The sequence below is a fragment of the Lepisosteus platostomus genome, chromosome 11 (assembly GCF_059453375.1).
Source record: "Lepisosteus platostomus isolate fLepPlt1 chromosome 11, fLepPlt1.hap1, whole genome shotgun sequence".
Lineage (NCBI taxonomy): Eukaryota > Metazoa > Chordata > Actinopteri > Semionotiformes > Lepisosteidae > Lepisosteus > Lepisosteus platostomus.
In genome coordinates, this window is record NC_142621.1 from 34,830,276 (window position 1) to 34,850,382 (window position 20,107).

At 37.7% G+C, this 20,107-nt stretch overlaps 1 long non-coding RNA gene across 2 annotated transcripts in view; it reads left to right on the forward strand.

The window, feature by feature from the left end:
- The window catches only part of LOC148652537 (uncharacterized), a 36,239-nt gene continuing 16,132 nt past the window's right edge, over positions 1 to 20,107 (forward strand). Inside the window, exons 1-3 of one of the 2 annotated variants that reach the window (XR_015925373.1) lie at positions 1 to 243; positions 2,630 to 2,725; positions 3,561 to 4,535. This is a non-coding gene — a long non-coding RNA (uncharacterized LOC148652537). Of the gene's footprint in view, positions 244 to 2,629; positions 2,726 to 3,560; positions 4,536 to 20,107 lie in introns of those variants that run through there. The other variant, XR_015925374.1, reaches the window with a different exon arrangement.

The window sequence follows — 20,107 nt, forward strand, 5'->3', positions numbered from 1 at the left end:
GTTTGTTTTACTTGTGTTTTTTTGTTGTTGAGAGGACAGGGTTCATATTTCCAAGTCCTTTTGCACTGAAAGCAGAGAGTCCATTAGTCACAGCACCATTAAGATCAGAAACAAAGAGCAATCTAAAACATTTCCCTGGCTGCTCACTTTCATTTGGTTGGCTGTTTTGTGAAGTTTAGATTCCTGAGAACAGCAATGCATTCATTCAAGGAGGAGAGGTGAAATCACATCACGCTTTCTACGGTACAGTATGTCATACAAAAAATACCTTTGCTTCAAAATGACTAAGATGAACGCCTGCTTACGAACTGTGAAGAAAAGTTATTAATATTGCTCAGTGAAGGAATGCCTAAACTTGTACAAAAGTTATTACCCTGCTAGATAAGATCCATTTTTACTGCAATGAATTGTCATATTTTAAAAAATGTTTTTTTTTCTGTATAGTTAAATACTGACTGCCTCTCTCCCCACCACCTTCTTCCATCTTTCACAAGACTGTTGTTTATATGACTGTAACGTTTCAGACTGCCGAGGATGAGAATGCAGTACAGATTAAACTAGGCAGCCATGAAACACAGTCCTTGTAGAAAAGAAATCATATCATGAATTGCAGTTAACTATTTGATCTTCTTTTTAAATTAAGAATTAGTACATGATTAAGCTTAAAATGACAGAGATGGACTTCAGTCTTCATTCAGGTACATTCAGTACCATTGAGGTAGTCAGTCACTCATTATGGAACTATTAAAAAATGGTGATCATATGTTATGCTGTGCAAGCACAAAAGTTTATCATTTCTGGACAAAAGGCTATGAAGAAATAAACTAGAGTTTAACATAACAGAATGGTATACAATACATGTGAAATCAGCACAGGATGGAGGAAACAGCTTAGAAATACTCTGCTTGAAGCAAGGAACAGTGAGAATACACTGAGAGGAACAAGAGTAATAATATCAATGGCAAGAAAGCAGTGGACCAAATGGTCAGACCAATCAATTAAGTAAAAAAAAACATAAGGAGAAAAAAAGCACTCTATAAAATTATTAAAAAATAATCAGACCCAGTTAAAGAAATTGAATAAATATATTTCTAGCATATGCAAAAAAGGTGATTAGACAAACCAAGACAGAAGCTGCAATGGAGGCTTAAATATTAAAATATATATATTTTGTATATTGCAAGAGCAAAAGAACAGTAAGGAATAAAGTTAAGTCCACACAGGGATAATAATGGCAAACTTTTAAAACTGTATATTAAATCAACATTTAGCTCAGACATCTATTGTGTAAGTAATCAATAACTTGCCTCAGGCTGAGCAAAAACTAAATTCTGTATTCAAAAGTTTTATTATAGAAAAGGCATAAGTAGAAAAGATATTGATAGACTGTTAAGCACCCCAACAGTCCAATAATCACCAGTGACAAGGCTAATATCCATTGTTTGGAAAATTGCTTATGTAGCACCCATCCTTAAAAAATGCTGACTAAACTGAACAAAGTGATTGTACACCAACAAGTCCTACCTTTATTACATGTTAGGTTATTAAAATAACAATTAGAACTAAACAGAGGATCATCTATATGGTATAATAGGAAGCTTTTATTAAACTAACTTGTTAGAGTACTTCGAATGAGCAACAACAGTAATATGCCAGAGCATGTGACATTTATTTTGATTTTAATAAGTTTTTTTTAAATACATTTTCTCATACAATTAGAGTATTAATTATTTTAATTTATACTTGAGAGATTAATTCTCAAGTCAAGGGTATTCAAGGTAATGTGGGTGTTTGGACTGGGCACTGGTTAATGGATACAGAAAAGAGGTCAGTTTGGGGTGATGTATTAACGGAATATTAAAGGCTTTGTATTAGGACCACTGTTTTTCTTAATTTATATTAATCCTTGCATCACTTAACTTCTAGCAACTGAATGAGCTAGATTGATTGATTGGCCATTGCTTGAGTGTAAATTTCCTTATATTCCCTTGGTATATTAGTTTTCTGAATAATTAATTTATTTTGTATACAGTATGTACACTCCTGTGAATATTCAGGGAGTCTTCACAAAGTAGCACTTTCATCCATAGTTTTCATGTTGGGAACATGTCATTTCTAAAGTGTGAATTTAATGTTTCTGAGTGTCTTGGAAAGAGATACAGTATTACTGTAGAATGTAGTTCAGGTGGGTAGCTGCGTCAGCATGTGTAGTCTGCAAAGGAACTAGTAATAGGTTTATTCCATGCTAAAAAGAGAAGAGAGAAAACACAACGTTTCGGATGTGAAGCCTTCTTCAGGTGTGAGCTCATCACACTCCCTCTTCCCTAAACTTTGCAGCAAGCCCACTGACTGATAAGCATCCAGACTCACTGATGTACCAGTACCACAGTGCAGTGTACAGTTCGACCCCAGATTCAAGCCACTGTCTCAGACACTCCCATATGCCTTAACTGCACATCCCAATTGCTTCTCTGTGCATTAACCTTGCTTGTTGGCTCTGCTTTGGACTAACACCTATGCTTCAACCGCAGGTTGTTTACTCGTTACTCCTTCATGCTTTGTCTGGGAAATCATTGGATTTGACCCCTGCTTATTCAACCACGACTCTGGTTCTTGTTTTGGACTTTAGGTTCATGTTTGCCTGCCTACTACAGTCTGCTCAACTACAGAACCTGCAACTGGATTCAATCTTCTGCCTCATGCTTCATGGCCGCTCCATTATCAGGTCAGTGCAGCGGTGTGACACTATGTGTGAACCAAGCCTAGATATTCACCGTGGGAGTCAGTCTGTTCCCTGTGACTAGTATACTTTCACTCACTGGATCTGGATTTTGGAGAGACAGACCCCTTTTTTCCCAAACATTTCACAATTTACAATAAAATACTATTTTATCTTCCCTGTTAATTAGTTAGTAAACCACTTATGGTTTTTTTAACCCAAGTTGTTAATTAGGATGCTTGTCTATTTTGTTACCTATTTTATTGCTATTTCATTGTGTGTAAATGTGAATGGCTGCATTAGATTATGTGATCATTCATCCGCCACTGCTTAATTATTTTCAATACTCAGACTTTGAGTTAATATGATTCCTTCTTTGTTCAGTTGAACAATATGGACAAAAATGATTTGTTCACCTAGTTCTCCATCGTATTGTCTGAGAACTTTTGAAACAGTAGTACTCTCAGTAATCACATTAAGACAGGTATGTTGTCTTGAAGTTAATCCAATAAAGGGCCTTGCATTCACTGCTACAACTAGTTCCAATGGAGAATTAAACGCTTTTAAGATCTTTAATCACTAATTAGTCTTCAAAGGGATTCCATTTTTCCTTCCAGTGAATGAAAGCAGGACATTTAATACAGGCACTTGATAATACTGGGGAAGTACAGTACAGTATATCCTGGTCTGTTAACAACAAAATACGGCACCAATAACAATGAAAAAAGAGTGACTCATTTAACACCAAAATGTGGTTTTCTTTTATGCTTTAAAAAACTAAGCTCAGCCCTGAACTGTCTTTAATGTCGTGGATATGCAGTTTAACCTCTTTTCTCTGTAGGTTTGTCAGAGATGTGCTCAAAGCATGGTAAGAAGGGTTACAACTTCCCTGTACTACACTGCTTCAGCCAGTCTTCTAATGAGGAAAGGTGGAGGCAAACAAGATAAGGGAAAAAAGGCAACGCTCCTCCTTTTCTTTAATAACCTAATTCTTTGTTGAGTGTCTTTCAATGATTTAGAAGAGTCCTGATCTCATTACACAGCTCAAATGGCATAACAGCAAACCAAACAAAACAAACTGGGTTTCTTGTTTCATACTGCTTTTCAAACACTGAGGAAGGTACTGGGGTCCTCTCTGTGTTCAACAGAACGCTAGCCCTTTTCAACTCTCTGTGAGTGAAGAGCAACATGTGTGCCATACAGTTTTGTGTATCTCAGATATGAGATACTATATGCTGACACCCATCAAGCAGCATTATAAATGTTTGTGTTAGGCTTCTTACCCACACTGTTTTAAAAGGGGTCCAAAGGATTATGCACTAAGTCTGGGATACACTTTAACACCAAGTTTTCCAGGCCATTGAAAATTGAAGCCTCTCTTCTCTCCCTCCAGTATGAATGTCTAAAATTGGACATCAACACACATACTGCAAGTCCCTTAAATATGAGTGCATGAGTGCTTCATGACAAATGATAATTCCCAAAGAATTTCTTGTTCTTACAGTGGTGCCCCAGCACCACAGTGTTTACAAAGACTGTAGAGTTCTTTTCCAAACAAAGCCAAAACTTAATACTTTGAAACATTTTGCAGTTCTGTTATGAATGGACACAAACAGCAAACCTCAAAACTTTTTTCACCTGTTCCAAATGTGTACCACTATTTCTCTCTTCCGAACTGATTTTCTAAACCTGTGGATAAGCAGAAACAATGACTGGATTTTCTCTTTTTCAAGTCTGCATTGTCCTTTGCTAGACCTTTGGTTTTGAACTGTTATTATTGTTGCTGAATAAAAAGTGTTGTTTTTGTTTTAATTAATATTCTCCACAATTTTGAAGTGTTCTGCTTGTATATCTATATATTTTATGTTCAGCTTTTACGTCAGTAATTATTACGTCTTTGAATTGTCTTTAGGGAGAAATGTAATTTGTTGAAATTTTCAATAGTTTGGCGTCAGATACTTTAACCCAAGTTGGGAAATGGTACTCCACAGAAAGGCTTTTCATTCCTCTTTCTTTCTGTAACCTTTTGCAATGTTGAATCCCATCACCCCATGCACACAAACACAGCACCGCTGTAAGCATGCCGTAATTACGTTATGGATGCAGAGCAAGTGAGCGGAATGAGGTCTGTCATGCGAGTTAAAGACTTTTACGGCAAAGCAGTGGCATGACATCATTACCCACAGCGCCTTGTGATATCTCACATCAGTGGTTTCAGTACGTAAGGAGATGAAATGTCACTATACACGAAGGCTAATGGCCTGTGATATTACTGCTCCCAAACGGGCAAGGCTCCAGCGACACCAGTGTTTTCAGGCAACCCTATCATAAGTGCTGCTATTATGGCTGTTCTAGTTGAACCACAGACGCAAACTCAAATCTCTTGTAATTCTGTCGGCAGAGGTGCTTTAGACAAAGCTTCCAGAGCCGAGAAAAACGAATGCAAAGAACCCTGCTTGTGATTTTGAGCAGCCAGCTCCTGTTATTTGGCAGGTTTCTCATGGTGGTGACGGGCTGCGGATCACAAAGGTTCCCAGCTCTCTTAGTGCCAGGGAAGCAGCTGAAATGGAAGTAAACAAGGCGAAGGGCTGAGAATGTTTGACATCAGCACTTATTACTTAACATGGACTTCAGAGTTTTCTATTTGCACAATAAACACATCACTTGCTTGCTTCTTTTATGAATAATACCTAGAGAGAAGAAGAGAGGTAGAGAGAGGGAGAAGGAGAGAGAGGGAAAGGGAGGGAGATAGAGAGGGGGAGAGAAGGAGAGAGCTAATGAGGGGGAGAGAGGGGGAAAGGGACAGAGGGAGATAGAGAGAGGAATGGGGAGAGAAGGGGAGGAACAGGAGGAGAGGGAGTGGGGGAGAGGGAGAGAGGAGCCATTGCTCTAAAATAAGATTTCACCATTCCCCCATACCTTCCTTCACAGCACTGGCTTTTTGGAAAGCGTGCTTGAGAAGTGGGACTAAAAGCAAATGTCTGTGTCTGTGCAAACAATGTGCTACTTCATCTAAACGCTTTCTTTGTGTGTCATGTTATGACATCCAATAAATAACATAGATTTTTCTCACACTGGCAGATCAACTTACTATAATTACACTTAGTGAGGAGATCACCAAAGCCCAAAGTGCACTGTAAGGAGTTAGCTTTTCAGTTTCCAGACAACAGGGCATGGTACAGGTCCAACCAGGCCCAGGAGTCTACTGTATGTGCAAGGTCTGTGCTGACTCACTCTTACTATAAGAGGCATTAAACATACACACTCACACAGTAGCAGAATTTATTTTTGCCAATATCCACCATATGTTCTGTATTCTAATTTCTTAACACCTTGTATTTAAGTATAGAGCACTGTACCGTTTCCAAAGAAGAAGAAGCAGTTTTGTTTGGCACACGACTAAAATGTGGTGACAAATCAGCATATTTTGGTAATAAATAACAGGACACTAAGAAAGGGAGAATGCCATCTATCAGAGTGTTGGGTTTCTCAGCTGCTTACTAATTTATAAACCATTGAAAGTTCTGAACAATGACAACCACTAACAGATTTCCAGACACAATGCTTGCCTCCTTTAGTCTGCATGTTTTGGTGGATGGAAACAGAATTATCACCAAGGCAAGAAGAATCAATCTTAAGCTTTTAGCAGGGTTTACAATCAGGAATCCAAGACCAATGTTTGCACCTGGTTCACTGATAGAAACCACTGGGAGGAAAATCAGGAAAGCTTGTAAGTTTGTGTTTTCCACCTTGAGTATAATACGAAACAGGCACATTTTGTCTTATTAGATTACTTGTGCAAACGATTCTGGGTTAACAGCTTTTACTATCTCAAAAAGCACAGTAAGGCCTCAAGGTCTTATCACTCATTGGTACATGGCTATAAATACCAGTACTGTTCTGTAACAGGCAACAATGTTTATTGCATAATTAAACTGCTCTTCTGAACACAACACAGCTCATTCTGTTAATATAACTATATTCATGTCTACAGTATATCGAGTTCTTCCTTATGACACCTGTAAAGAGTGGTTCAGGACTGAGTTCATAATTGAGTAAGAAACAAATCTGTTTGCTTGTTTCCTCTAAATACTTTGTTATAGACAGATTAAAAGATAAATTAGAAGCAAAAACAAATTTCTTGTGTTTCTTAATGCCAATTGCGTTGGTGTATCTGAGTTTAATGCCCAAATGCCAGCCCGACTTGTTGCCATCTGGTTTCAAACTCCTTGTGGTTTGGGGCCTACCACATGCAAAACAGTCACACAAAGGAATAGTTAAAGGAACGAGATCTCCACAATGCAATTTCATCAATGTGATACCTTGACGTATCAGCACTGTTTGTATAGAACTAGATAATGAAGACTTCTCACAATAAGACTGTGTTTGTATCCCTGCCATTAGCGAAAATTGAATTTCCCCCGAATCTGTCATGTATCTGCCAGCTGTCCAAGTTCTTAAGCCCCATATGGGGTTTTTCATACAGCAATGTATTCACTTAATATGTGAGGACCCATTCTGAGTTGCAAAGGGAAGAGCATTTCTAATGTAAATATCAGACACCACATGGGTAATTTTAACAAGGCTTGTACATTTCCACTCAATGACCAGCATGGTAAACTTTCTATGTTGTCTTTATCATCACGATACACTTCATTGTGGAAGAAGGAAACCTTGGCCTGGGTTAGACGTGTATATATATAAAGGTTATCTTCACTGTTCATTAGGGCTGGATCAGGATTTGTGTGCTCATAACAAGTTAAAGGCAGGCACCTTCTCTAAATAACCTTGACAGGAGCACGTGGTGTACACATAGGAGGAAACCCAACTGTGACATTGCATCCCTTCTGGATAAATGCCCTACAGATGTGAGATTAAATTTTCCATAAATGATCAAAGCCTACAGACACTATCACTCCGATTCATGGCTGTGAAGTCGGCACTGTTTATTATTTTAAAAAACAATTTCAGCATTGCAAAGATAATAAATTGTCAAACCAATCAGAAAGTGTTTTTGTGTTTTGAATTATATGCTGCTGGTTGTAACTGGTACCAGAATGTTGGTAGAAATGGTATACGACAAGAACTGCTACAATCCTGTTTATTCAAAGAGGAATAAAAACTATACAAACATGGGAAAGATCAATAAAAAGACACATTTTGCTTTTATAACTCATGCAATCCTCAACCCAGGACACATGCTTTGCTTTTAAGATGCTTTTAATAAAATCAGACCATAGGAAGTTGCTAATCATCCTTTCAATATTTGACTTCAGCAGTGTAATTTAAAAAAGGCCCCTTTTTTCCCCTTAGAAGCCAGCAGTGTTTAAACTAAACTTCCCAAAGGAAACAGAGCAAACACATTCCAGTAATATAAGAGCTACTTGGCATTCCACTCCAGGTGTTCGGGTAATGAAAAAATGGATAAGTACCTCTAAAATATGGGAGATCTCTCTTTAGAATGCAATAATGTCCTTCAATACAACACAATCACTTGGTGCGAAACTTTTGAGAGTGGTAGCTATTACCTCAGCCACTTATAAGTGGCATAAACAATCCACTGTGGATTCTCCAAAGAGCAACCAGCTCACAGAAAACAACAAATTCACTCAAAAAAGTATGTTTTAAAAACTGATGAACTGGAAGAACATCTCATGAAAGCATAATAAATCAGTGTTGATAATCTTTCAATTCCAAGCTAATTTCATATTTTGAAAGAAACCATTTTTATTATAATTTTCATTTTGTGAATGGCAATTAATGATAGTTTCACATTTCCTTTTGTAAGGGAATCTTGGAGGTAGCAAAATATGGTCTTCAAAGGTAAATTCATACCACTCTTTAAAAGACCAATGTTAATTAAAAAAGTAAAAGAGTAACTTTAAGATTCAATAAAAAGTCAATATAAAATGGAGAGATATCATCAGATATAAAAAAAACACTGATAAAGTTAGAATCCAAAGATCCAGCACACAATAATGTGATAACAGAATTACAAAGCAAAAGTAATATAGAATTAGAGTTGAATTTGGCAGGTTAAAGGAAATAAGAGTTCCTTTTTTGGTTTGTTTTGCTTTATAGTAAAAAAATATGCTGGGAAAGATACTTCATTTCTCTATTAATAATCTTAATTGAAATTATCCTTGTGAGAAATCATTTATAAGATTCTCCTAAGGCAATATATATTTTACATAGTTAAATTAATACTGAATAATCACATCACTTATCACATCACAATAACTGCTTATCCATTTCAGTATCTTATTCATCTCAGCCATCACTGGGTGCAAGAGAGGATACACTCTGAATGGAATTCCAGTTGATCAAAGGGCAGACAGACACAAACACAGGTTGGACACACACTCACACCTTTGCCAACTTTATAGAAGCCACTTAACCAACTTTGGATGGTGGGAGGAAACCCACACGAATATGGGAAGAACATGTAAATTCCACACAGATAGCAGCCCAGGAATTGGCCCAAGGGCCCTAGCACTGCTAGGCAGCAACTGTGCCACTATAATGCCCTGATTTATCACTAAATAAATATGACTTAATAATGACAACATTAACATATGAAGAATATAACTGGGCTCAGCCAGTGAAGATCTCTCTGCAGAGCAGAGGCAGTCTTGTAACCAAGTGGTCAAGGGTTGCAGTCTGGGCTATGTCATTAGCTGGTTAAGTCAATGCACACAGCTGGCAGGAGGATGGCAGGGCTGAGCAGGTCTGCCTGGACATTCCATGTGACTCTGCTGTGCTGCGAGGCCTGGAGTATGAAAAGCAGTGCATGAAAACTACTGTGCTCTCTGCTGATTTATGGTTAACAGGGTGATCCCAAGGTTTTTCCAGACTGGAGGTGTTAAAAGGGATAAGGGAATGTTATAAGGCGGAAATATTCTCACTAACGGCTTGCATGAAGATGTTTACAAATACAACAAGGAAATTACCAGGTCTCATTCATTGGGTGGCTCTGTATCATCTTGCGGCTCTGCAACTTCCGGACTCCAATGCTCAATAGGTTTAATGCTAACAATCTGGAAGATGTGGTTCTGTGCCTGTTTTGAACTGCAGTTGAGCAGTCTGTCTGTTCAAAAAGGGCCCTAGACATCATTTTCCTCAGGGGAGAGCATGCTCTGGACTGTCAGAAGGGTGTAGGAGGAAGTCAGTGGTCTCCCAGGGGTCAATCTTTACTCATTTCATGGAGAGTGGAGCCACAATCACCAGTGCATTATTCCACCACATGACAGAAGGCAGTCAGTCTAAAAACAATGTAGAAGATACAGTGCCTTGAAGAAGTATTCACTTCCAGTGATTTCCCATTATGAAAATTATGAATTATGACACACATTTTTAAAGTACATATGTGCAATCAAAACTTGAGACCTCAAACTGCACACTTTTATGGGTGAAAGTAATTAAATATGGGTGAAAAAGGTCTTTACACCTCTTGTCTGTGAGGTTTTGATTTGACTTCAAAGCCACTGCATTAACAATTAAATGTCTTCTTCAGGTCAGGGCCCTCTTGCCTTTAGGAGTTTCTTGGTCCACACCTAATCTCTCAAACCTGAAATTGTTGATGGCTGTAACAAGAAAACCATCACAACTAAATTGATTGTTGTGATGGTTACACATATTACTAAATGGTTGTATATAATACGTTATTGTTATATTAGCATATTAACACAGTTACATGTTATTTAAATCAGATTTTTAAACTATGAACCTGTAACCCTGGGGAAGGGTTCATAGCTAGCCTGTGTATCTGTGCATTCCTTTTCCAGCGCATTCTTCCTTGAGCTCACAGGTCCCTCTGAAAAGACTGACGTAAACGAGGCTGTAAATTCCTCTGCTGTACAGCTTACAGTCCCATATAAGAGAAAACCTCAGCCACCTTTGCCCTTTTGAAAGGGACAGCAATGTTATGCAACAGTTAACAAACCGGTGGAAAAAAAGCCAAATCGGTTTCATTCCGTTCTGCTGTGAAACAGTAAAAAAAATCACAGTTGAAGGTCCAGACCAGGGTTTCCAATTCAGGTTCTTAGGGATCCCCAATCCTGTTTATCTTTGTTCATTCTGAACTTTTTTCTACTTATTTGTACCAATTATAAAAACATTGTGCAACTGGAAAAATGTAATTTATTGTAGAGGTTCCCTTCTATTACATTTTGTCAAGTTGATATTCCCAGTTTACAAAGAGATGAGTAACTACTTACTGTAATTAAGAAAACCAGCAGGTGTGGGACTTTTGAGGACCAGAACTGGAAAGTCCCAGTCTGGGCCAGGCTTGGTCCCTTGGTCATGTCCTTCCTGGTTTTAGCTTGTTGCACCTACCCGCCAACCTGACTGCACCTGTGAAGAAAAGACAGGGAGGTGTGACAGTGTTTAGTGTGGTGATCATAAGCATGCTGTTGTTTTTGGAGCAAAACAAAACGGGAAGTACAGAATGGGCATTTGGTATTTTCAGCCTAGAGTTATAGAGCAGAGTTAAATGATTGTTGATTTACCTCATCTCCATTTTTGTTCCGTGTTTTACTAACACTTTTAGGCCCTATTGTAGCTTCTGAGGAGAAACAAGTTGTTTGTCTCCCCTGCTTGAGTTTCTGACATACATACAATATACAGTATTTCCAACTGGAAAACTGGAGAAAAGTGCCATCTGTTTTTTTTGGGGTGCAGGTTCTACTTCAGCTCTGGTGAGGACAGCCTGCTTATTGAAATAGTAGGAAGCTTTCTCTCCTAACTCATGTACATAGGAGCCAAAAAAAAATGACAAGAAATGAAAGTAATTATCTCTGATGAATGGGAATGTGCCCCGTGTTTTCTTTAAATCAATGAAAAAATACTCAGACTCTGAAGCACTGAAGAACTTATACCTTATAAGGTATACCTTATCTGGCAGCCTAGCCTTGATTTATCTATCACATTTTATGATGCATTTCATATTGTGTGAGATACTGTGCCCTGTGACTTACTTTGACACTTAAGCTCTTATGACTCTTAAGATAGTTTTAAAGCTGTACCAGGAATACAGAGGACTTCCTAAACCTTACTGCATTAGCATTTTATCTCATATACAGCACAGTAGAGGTAACCTCTATGTCCTGTTAGTTATCACACTACATTAAATATCGGTAGCTGTAGAAACTTATACTTAATAACTGTTAATTTCAAAACTATGCAGTTCAATATGGATGTATTCAGAGTCATATTTTAATTTTGGCTAAAGAATTAACCATGGTGTTACCAAACTTGCAATAAAAGTTGTTGTCTTCTCTTGACTGGGAAAATGTCAATGAATTATGTACTTATCCTATTGATTCTGCTGTAAGAAATAACTTCAATCAGCAGCAGCAATCATCCTGAAACCTTAAACGGATAGATTTGTGCAGAGATGAATTAAAGATTCAGAAAGGAGCAGAGTGTGTGAGCGGTATTTAAAAGGAGACAGAAAAAGGGAGAAAAATACAAGCTACATCTTACAGTGAAACAAACATTTGTATTCCCCACTGATAAATTATGCAAACCAGACTTATGGTGACTAGTTTCCTGTACAGATGTTTACAAATGAAAGACGGCATTCGGCCCAGAGAAATGCCCTTGCCAAGTCTCTGTAATGACATTAATACCGAACAGTATCTTAATGCTGGCTTTATATATGTAGACGTGTAGGGTTTGTGTCAATGTCTTTTAACCTTAGAGCTTTTATTCCACAGAAAAGCATCACAAGTGCAAGCTAGAGATCTTGCATAGCAAGGGCAGCTCTGTGAGACTAAAAAAAGGAAATCAATAAAAATAGGAACTTTCTGCAATAAAATTCAATTTCTTGGGAGCAAACAAGGCTGCTTGCAAATGTGCATCTGTCCATTTTTTTCTATTAAGATTCAGCTCTGTGGTGTGATAGTTAGACAAAGCAGAAAGCAAAACCCCCAACCCCCCCAAAAAGGTTAACAATACTGCCCTGAGTTCCTTTTGAATTTACCCCTCGATACAAAATCAACACAGAAGCTCCTCTGAGAGCAGTAAAATTAATGCTTTTTAGATCCACAGCTTTCTTTGACTCCCTCAGATACCTTGTCTCTCAGTATGTTTTTTAGGTAAATGACCCTAGACATATAGGGAATGGCAAACATGATAATCTGAAAAGAATATTCACAATCTTTCCTTAAAGTTAGAACCAAGGAGTAAATTAGATTTCATATTAGCTGACTTTTTATCTTTCTAATGAAACCTATAAGGTCAGCTTCTTTCAAACAAAATCATCATTTTCAGCTTGATTCAAAGTGCAAAATCCAAAGTATCAATTATGTGCTTCTTGTATAATTCATAGAGCTATCTGTTCCAGTATTTTGTTTCATGTTTGGGATTATGCTTGCCTTTTTGACTGCAGTATCATGAATCATCGAACAGCACAGAATCACATTAAACTTAATGACTTTTCAATGGCACCAATAGAAGCTCTGTCCTATCTTTTTTTAACATCTTCACTGCATTACTGGTATGATGTCATGGAGCTTTACCTTGACTAACAGACTTGAAAGCAGCAGTGTTTGTCTTACAGAGATTAAATTATGTTTTGTAATTTCCCAACGAACTGTGCTGACAAAATACTTCAGCTTCAGAGATAATTTATCCCAATTCTCCCAAGATACATTCTCCCAAGGATACAGAATTGACTCAATTGCCATTCAGTGGCCTAAATTTAGTGTCAATATGATTTGTGTTTTTATTTCTGAGCTATTTTATTTAGACATTGACCTTTATCACCGGTTGGCACAGAAATGTATTTTATAATAACAGCCTTTTTTTCTTTCTTAAGCACCAATTTCTATGCAAATTGATTATTATTCTACAGCATAGGATGCAAAACTGACAAGGCCCATTTCACAGGTTTAATTACATTTTTAAAAAGAGAACAAATCAATTAGGATGCAGTATTTTACTGTGTCAAATCTTGCTTTATGTTCCAAGGAGAACAGATGCCATTTGAGTTTAAGACACAGTAAGAAAATATTTATTCTTATTTAAGCATTGTGTCATTTTGTGTTCTCTAATCTTCGAAAATCCTCTGTCCTCAAGAACCACAACAGGCCTCTATACTGAGCACTAATGCTAGTGAAATGTCAGTCGTAGGATGCATCTATGTCTTTCGGTTTTGTTTTTAAAATGCATTTTCAGAGTGGCCTACGATGGAGCGATTTTTGATGCATGTGACTTAATGTACTTTCACAGGTGACTGATGTGACTGTGCCCCTGAGCCCTTAATATCCCTTCCTTGGAGCAGTAACTTCCCAAGTTCCAATCAGTCACAAGCACAATGTCTTTTGTTCACAGGTCTAATTGCAACCAAATTAGATTTACAATTTTGTGAGTCTGATGGAGGATGAGAAATCCTTAAATCAGACACTGCTGCATTCGTTTGCACAAATTGTTCTTATGGAAAGACATGCTGCTAGATTAGATTTTGTTTATGCAACACCTGTGACAGTGTGGTCAGATGTCCTTTTGCATTTTCTGAACTTGTTTAATTAGACCCTTTTTCCTTTGTTTTTGTATGAGCTCCTCTATTCTTATGCACTTCTTATATAGTACTTACTGTATGTTTTGGGTTTGTGGGACAGCACAGTGGCACAGTGCTCAATATTGCTGCTTTGTAGTGCTGGGGCCTTGGGTTTGATTCTGGGGGTTCTTTGTGTGTGGAGTATATATTCTACCCATGTTTATATGGGTTTTCTCCGGGTGCTCCGGTTTCCTCCCACAGTCCAAAGACTTACTGGTAGATTAATTGGCTTCTGGGAAAACCGGCCTTGGTATGAGTGTGTGGATATCTGTGTGCACCCTGCAAAGGACCGGTTAACTGTACAGGGTGCATCTTGCCTTGCACCAGTTGTTTGCCAGGATGGGCTCCGGCTCCCACACAATCCTGTATTGGATGAACTATCCAATGGACGTTTTGAAATTAATAAAAAAGAGGGTAAAAGAAGATTATAAGGGGAAATAAATACAAAATTGACAGTAAAATATGGCTTTCTTGTAAAAGACAAAATGAGAAAAAATATTGCAGTTGTTCATTAGGATTTTTACGTGGTCAAGGAAAAACCCTTGATTTGAGGAAAAACAATTCTGTTGTCCTGGGCCCTGGTCAGGAAGTAAGTCAGATCGCCTGGTCTTCAGCACACAGGCTCTATTGAGGAAAAGAAGTGCCAGGTCAACAGAGCTGTAGATACAAGGTATGTGTGTTAAAGCAGAGTCACACCGGACACCACTCTCATCTGGAATTAATGCTCTTCTGGTAACTGTAAGGGAACCGACATGTGGCTTTGAAAGAACCCAGGGTCCCACAGTAACTGTAGCATGCAGGTATTATATTTCTAGGAATCCTACAATTTTTTAGTTCATACTGGTTATTTTAAGAACTGTTAGGCTTCTCAACCAGTGCTGCTGAATCTTTTGTTTGAGAGGCACATAACCTTTTGAAATATCAGTGGTTCTGACAATTACAAGTTCCAAAATGCCATCTTTACCCTCCCCTATGAAAGACCTCTGAGTCAACATATCCATTTATATAAATAGCTCATTCACAGGAGAGAGCTCACTCTGTGCCATTTGGTACTTAATATAGCCTTCTTAAGGTATTGTAAAGTAATATTTCTCATAAGGAAAAAAATACTTTTTAGTCCAAAATGCCATTACCGTCATATGTGTCCATATAAAATGCTTTATAGCTCCCTCTTGTAAGATGTTGCTGCTCATATAAAACTGATAGGTCTGCTGTATTGGACAAAAATTAAAACCTGGAACATATGCTCCATTAGACAAGATCTTGACTAAAGAATGAGTCAGTTTCTGTTCACTGGAGACAAATATGTCTGGAGATCAATCATCACTTCCTAATGAATATGGTCTGGCTTTATTAATTTTGTCCTTAATTGCCCCACTGGAAAACAAAACTCAAAAACATCCATACTAAAGTGTAATGCTAAAGGTTAATGATAAATGCAGCAGCAACAACTACTAATACCCTCTTTGTCTGTAAACAAAGGAAGAATTCAAATGAAATTTTTAAAATTTACATTTTGCTAAACATATGACAATTCCTTAGAGTATACTTTATTCTTGCTTTACTCCTCACATTTTGTGGGATTAACCTGCTTACTGTAATAATGTAAGTGCTTTTATGTTATGGGAGGTGGGGAAATTGGGAGAGGCCATGGACAATGGGAAAACACAAGTATATTGTACCCACTGCAGTATATTGCTGCTATGAGTCAGAATGAGAATAAGGCCTGTGTCCCACCTTTCTCACTTTTGAGTTTTCAGATTAAAGTTTTGTCAGCAAGAGTCACATCAGTCTTCCACTCGATGCTGTCTATGTAAGAGGATTCGAGGTGTGAAAAAAGGCCACTGGCTCCTACAGCCGCATGTTTCAGAGGGGAGTCTGAACAGTCCTGCACCCCAATCTCACACATGCTACTGTGGCATTTTTTTTAATGATGATTCAAATAATTTAAGAAAGAATATTCCAATCCCAATTACCAAAGCTGTCCATAGAAAAATGAGTTAGGAAGTCATGGTTATTCTGCAACACTGCTCACAAAGGGTCTTTTATAACATTATAGCATTACCCTACTTTGGTGAAAAGTGTTTTTTAAAAGATTTTCTTTATCTACAGTCTTTAATACTTCAAATACACCTGAGTATTTCAGTTTGAAATCCAGCCTGAAAACTTTTTTTGCTTTTTTCCCCCACCTCTATTTCTGTCTTTAAAGGGAAGGTGTTTTGTGTGAGACATTAGGGGGAGGGATCACTTTACTGATGAAATATCTTGTTGCTTGTAAACTGGATTAAGTCCAAATGTTCCCTTGGCAGGCTGTTCCGATGAAATTTGGCTCTTTGAAGGCTGGCTTTTGCATTTTTATCTGTGAATTTAAAGTTTTAGTGAAGAGAAGGAGTACCTGAAAGACAGATGGCTGTCTATAATACTGCTGAAAGGCATGTCATGGCTCTGGGTGAGGTTTATTTGTGTTACAGGTTCTCTAGCAATGTTTAAAAATCCTAGAATGATGAAAAAAGGCCAGAAATAATCGAAACGGCAATACAGGTTCTGAAATTTTAACAGACTTTTGATTTTAAACAGCAGAAAGAGCATTTGAATTTTCCCCTAACTATAACCAAATCAGAGTTCATTCTATTCCACATACTTTACCATGTCCTAAAAAAGGTTGCAAATAAAATCTTGCTGGGTGGCTGCTAGTGGCTCATTAATACCAAACTCTTATACAACTATTTTTAAGGAACCCAGAAAAACTGAAATCCACAGCTTGACTGAGAAGTTTGTCATTTAATCTTCTCAAAAGTCAGTAAATATCCATTTTTAAGTCTTAACTATGGATCCATTTGAGGTCATTTGGTCTCTTTCCATACAGAGGATCCCTTTGAAAAACCAGGTGAAAACGATGAGGTGTTTCTGGACAGGGAACAGTGGCTCTTTGGGAGAAAGTTGTCCGTGTTCAGGGGGACGAGTAAAGGGAGCCAAGTTTAGACAGGTGACTCAACTGCCTCACTAAAAGTGGGAAGAAAGAACAAGCTTTGCCCCAATTCCCTTCATGAACCTCAGTGAATAAAGTGGCAAAATGACAATGACTATTTTCCAGGGAGTTTCTGATGCTATTATGCCAACATTGCAAAAGTAATTAATAATTATAAGTTCAGGTAGGTAGCTGTGTCAGTATGCTTAGGCATGCAAAGGAACAAGTAATTGGTTTATTCCATGCTGAAAAAAAGAAGAAAAAAAACAACGTTTCGGCCGTGGAGCCTTCTTCAGGTGTGGGATTCATAATTAATAATTATAATGTCACCTTGTGCAAAATAAAGGGAGGGTTTGGAATTCAGAAAATTGCTTCTGTGTGCTTTACTTGCACAAAGTATCAGATATTTAGTAAAGCAGTATAACTGGTATGTTTAATTCTCCCATGATCATCTTACATTGTCAGGAAAAAAAATGGAAATGATATTATTGTCCTTTGGTTTCCTGCAATAAAAGCATTGGAAAAAAAGCTTGAAAAACTGTACCTTATAGACATTCCTCCAAATGAAGTTATTCAAGAGTTGACAGTATATTGCAGTATACAGTACAATATATATACACATGTTCTACAGTATATGGCATGTGGATCACAATATTTTTTTTCCTGAATCCCCTGCACTTCCCCCTCTCAACACCAAAACGCAAAGAAATGTCCCATTTCCCAATAATAAAATTGTTCTTATCTCAAACTATCATTGTCTATTAATTTCCTTTTCAGCTAGATACAATTTATTACGGAACAAAACCAACATTATTTTGTCAAAACAGAACAAAAATAAAGGCATTATATTAACAACAATAAAAATGAATCATGCTAATTATCATGCCACAGCTACAGGGAATGAGAACTGAATGCCAAAGCCTGCAGAGCTGTGACAGAACTAAAGAAATAAAATAAATCTAAATACTCCAAGAAACAGCCATTACAAATCAAATTTATTGTAACAGTCAAGAAATTCTTTTAGGCAGTTGTCTACAGTTTCAAAAACAAAAAAAAATGTCTTGTATGGCTGCATTCTGTAGAAAATTTGGGAGGTGGAGGGATAAATTAGCTTTCAAATCAGTCAAAGAGAGAAACATATGTGTTCCGACTCCCCATGCTGCATTTACAGATTCAGCAAGTCATAAAAACATGTAGAACAAGATGTTCCTAAAGCAGGCTATTATATTCAGAGCATGCCTAATAGCAGGGGACCACTGCTTGGCCAGGTAGCGCATGCATGTTAATGCAGAAGGCTTTTCATTTGCAATGGCTCAGGGCAATGGGCTCCGGAGTTAGAAACCGATGCAAATCAGAGTGTGTGAAAAGGAACATCATGAAGCTAAGCCTTGCTTTTGAAGAAAATCACACATTTGAAAGAAACGTCATAAAAGTGAAGAAAGTTTTAAAATGTTAAATGGCCAGACTGATTGGATATACGTGTACACAGGGGTGATCAGGGTTGGTTTTTTAGCAATGCATTATAAAAATCCCAAACTATTGTTCACTACTGGTCATTCTTGATGGGTTTTTTTCTGGGGACCCCCTGGATAGTCTCCGAGATAGAGAAACACTGCCTCACAGAAAAGCAATGGTCGGTGTAATCCCTAAAATCTGCTTAGAAGCATAATGCTAAGTGGAGCCATAGGGACAGTTTTCTGTCTCAGAGTTTCCATATACAGTACCTTGTATATTTGTTAGTTGATTTCCTATTCTAGTGCTAAGAAGCTGAGCCTCACTAGTCCGGAGAATTAAGAATACGATGGCCTGATAGAGCTACGTGCTGCCCTTCTGACTCATTAGCGCAGGCAACAGAGAACAGAGGAACACTGTACTTTTTATTCAGAGGATCACTTGCTTAAGAAATAAAAACCTCCCAGTGGGACTCCTTCAGTTCACGGGAAACTCATAAATATCTTCTGTTTTATATAAATGTCCAGAGTCTTTGGTTTGCAACTGTTTCCTTAACATTTTATTAAATTCAAATGTCTTCTAGATCCCTTTATTATTTTTAAAGTGACAGCTTTACAATCTGTGGTTGGAATTTGTGAACTGGTGCTATAAGTAATGTTTTTGTTACTCCCTGCTACATATTCCTCTAAAGAGTAATATACTGTACATTTTTGCAGAATTTATCATGCTTTGTTACTTCATTCAGCACTGTGGAGGCTCTTGTTTTTTTTCCTTGTTGGTTGCGTTTACATTATTGTTAAAACTAACTTTCAATAATGTTCCGACAACAGCTTTGAAACGATCTCATTTTGTTTGAAAATTACAAACTGTACAAACTATCATAAAGAGTTAAATGTATAGCCTTTTCAGGTGCAGAGAAAATGACAACTCCACTCACTGGCCTTCCAGCCTTTGTCCAGGATTCCAGGCAAGAATCGATGGAAACTGCTTACTGAACTGTAGCACCTTCCTGAAGCCATGAGCCCTAGGAAACCCAAAAGAGTAAACACAGTCTACTCTAAACTGGCTTAAGTTTTTGGTCAGTAACATCTGATGGTATTTCTTTTAGCCTTTCATCTTCCTTTTCTATTCAATGGCCCAGGGTAAATTACAAGCCCATCCACCTCAAGGTTGAAACTCAGGGATCGGGGATTTTCCCCTGTTTTAATTCCACTCAGAAGCTGTTTAGGCAACACAGAATTTTTGAAAAACACAGTGAAAAATCTCATCAAGAAAGGGAGTTATTATTTCTCTGCAGCATGATCTGTGTGTTGCCCACTACAGAAACAACAGTTAGGAAACCAATATCAAGTAATGCCTCTCTTTCTAAACAAAAAGGAATTAGGTTTCATCCTACTTCAACTCCAGC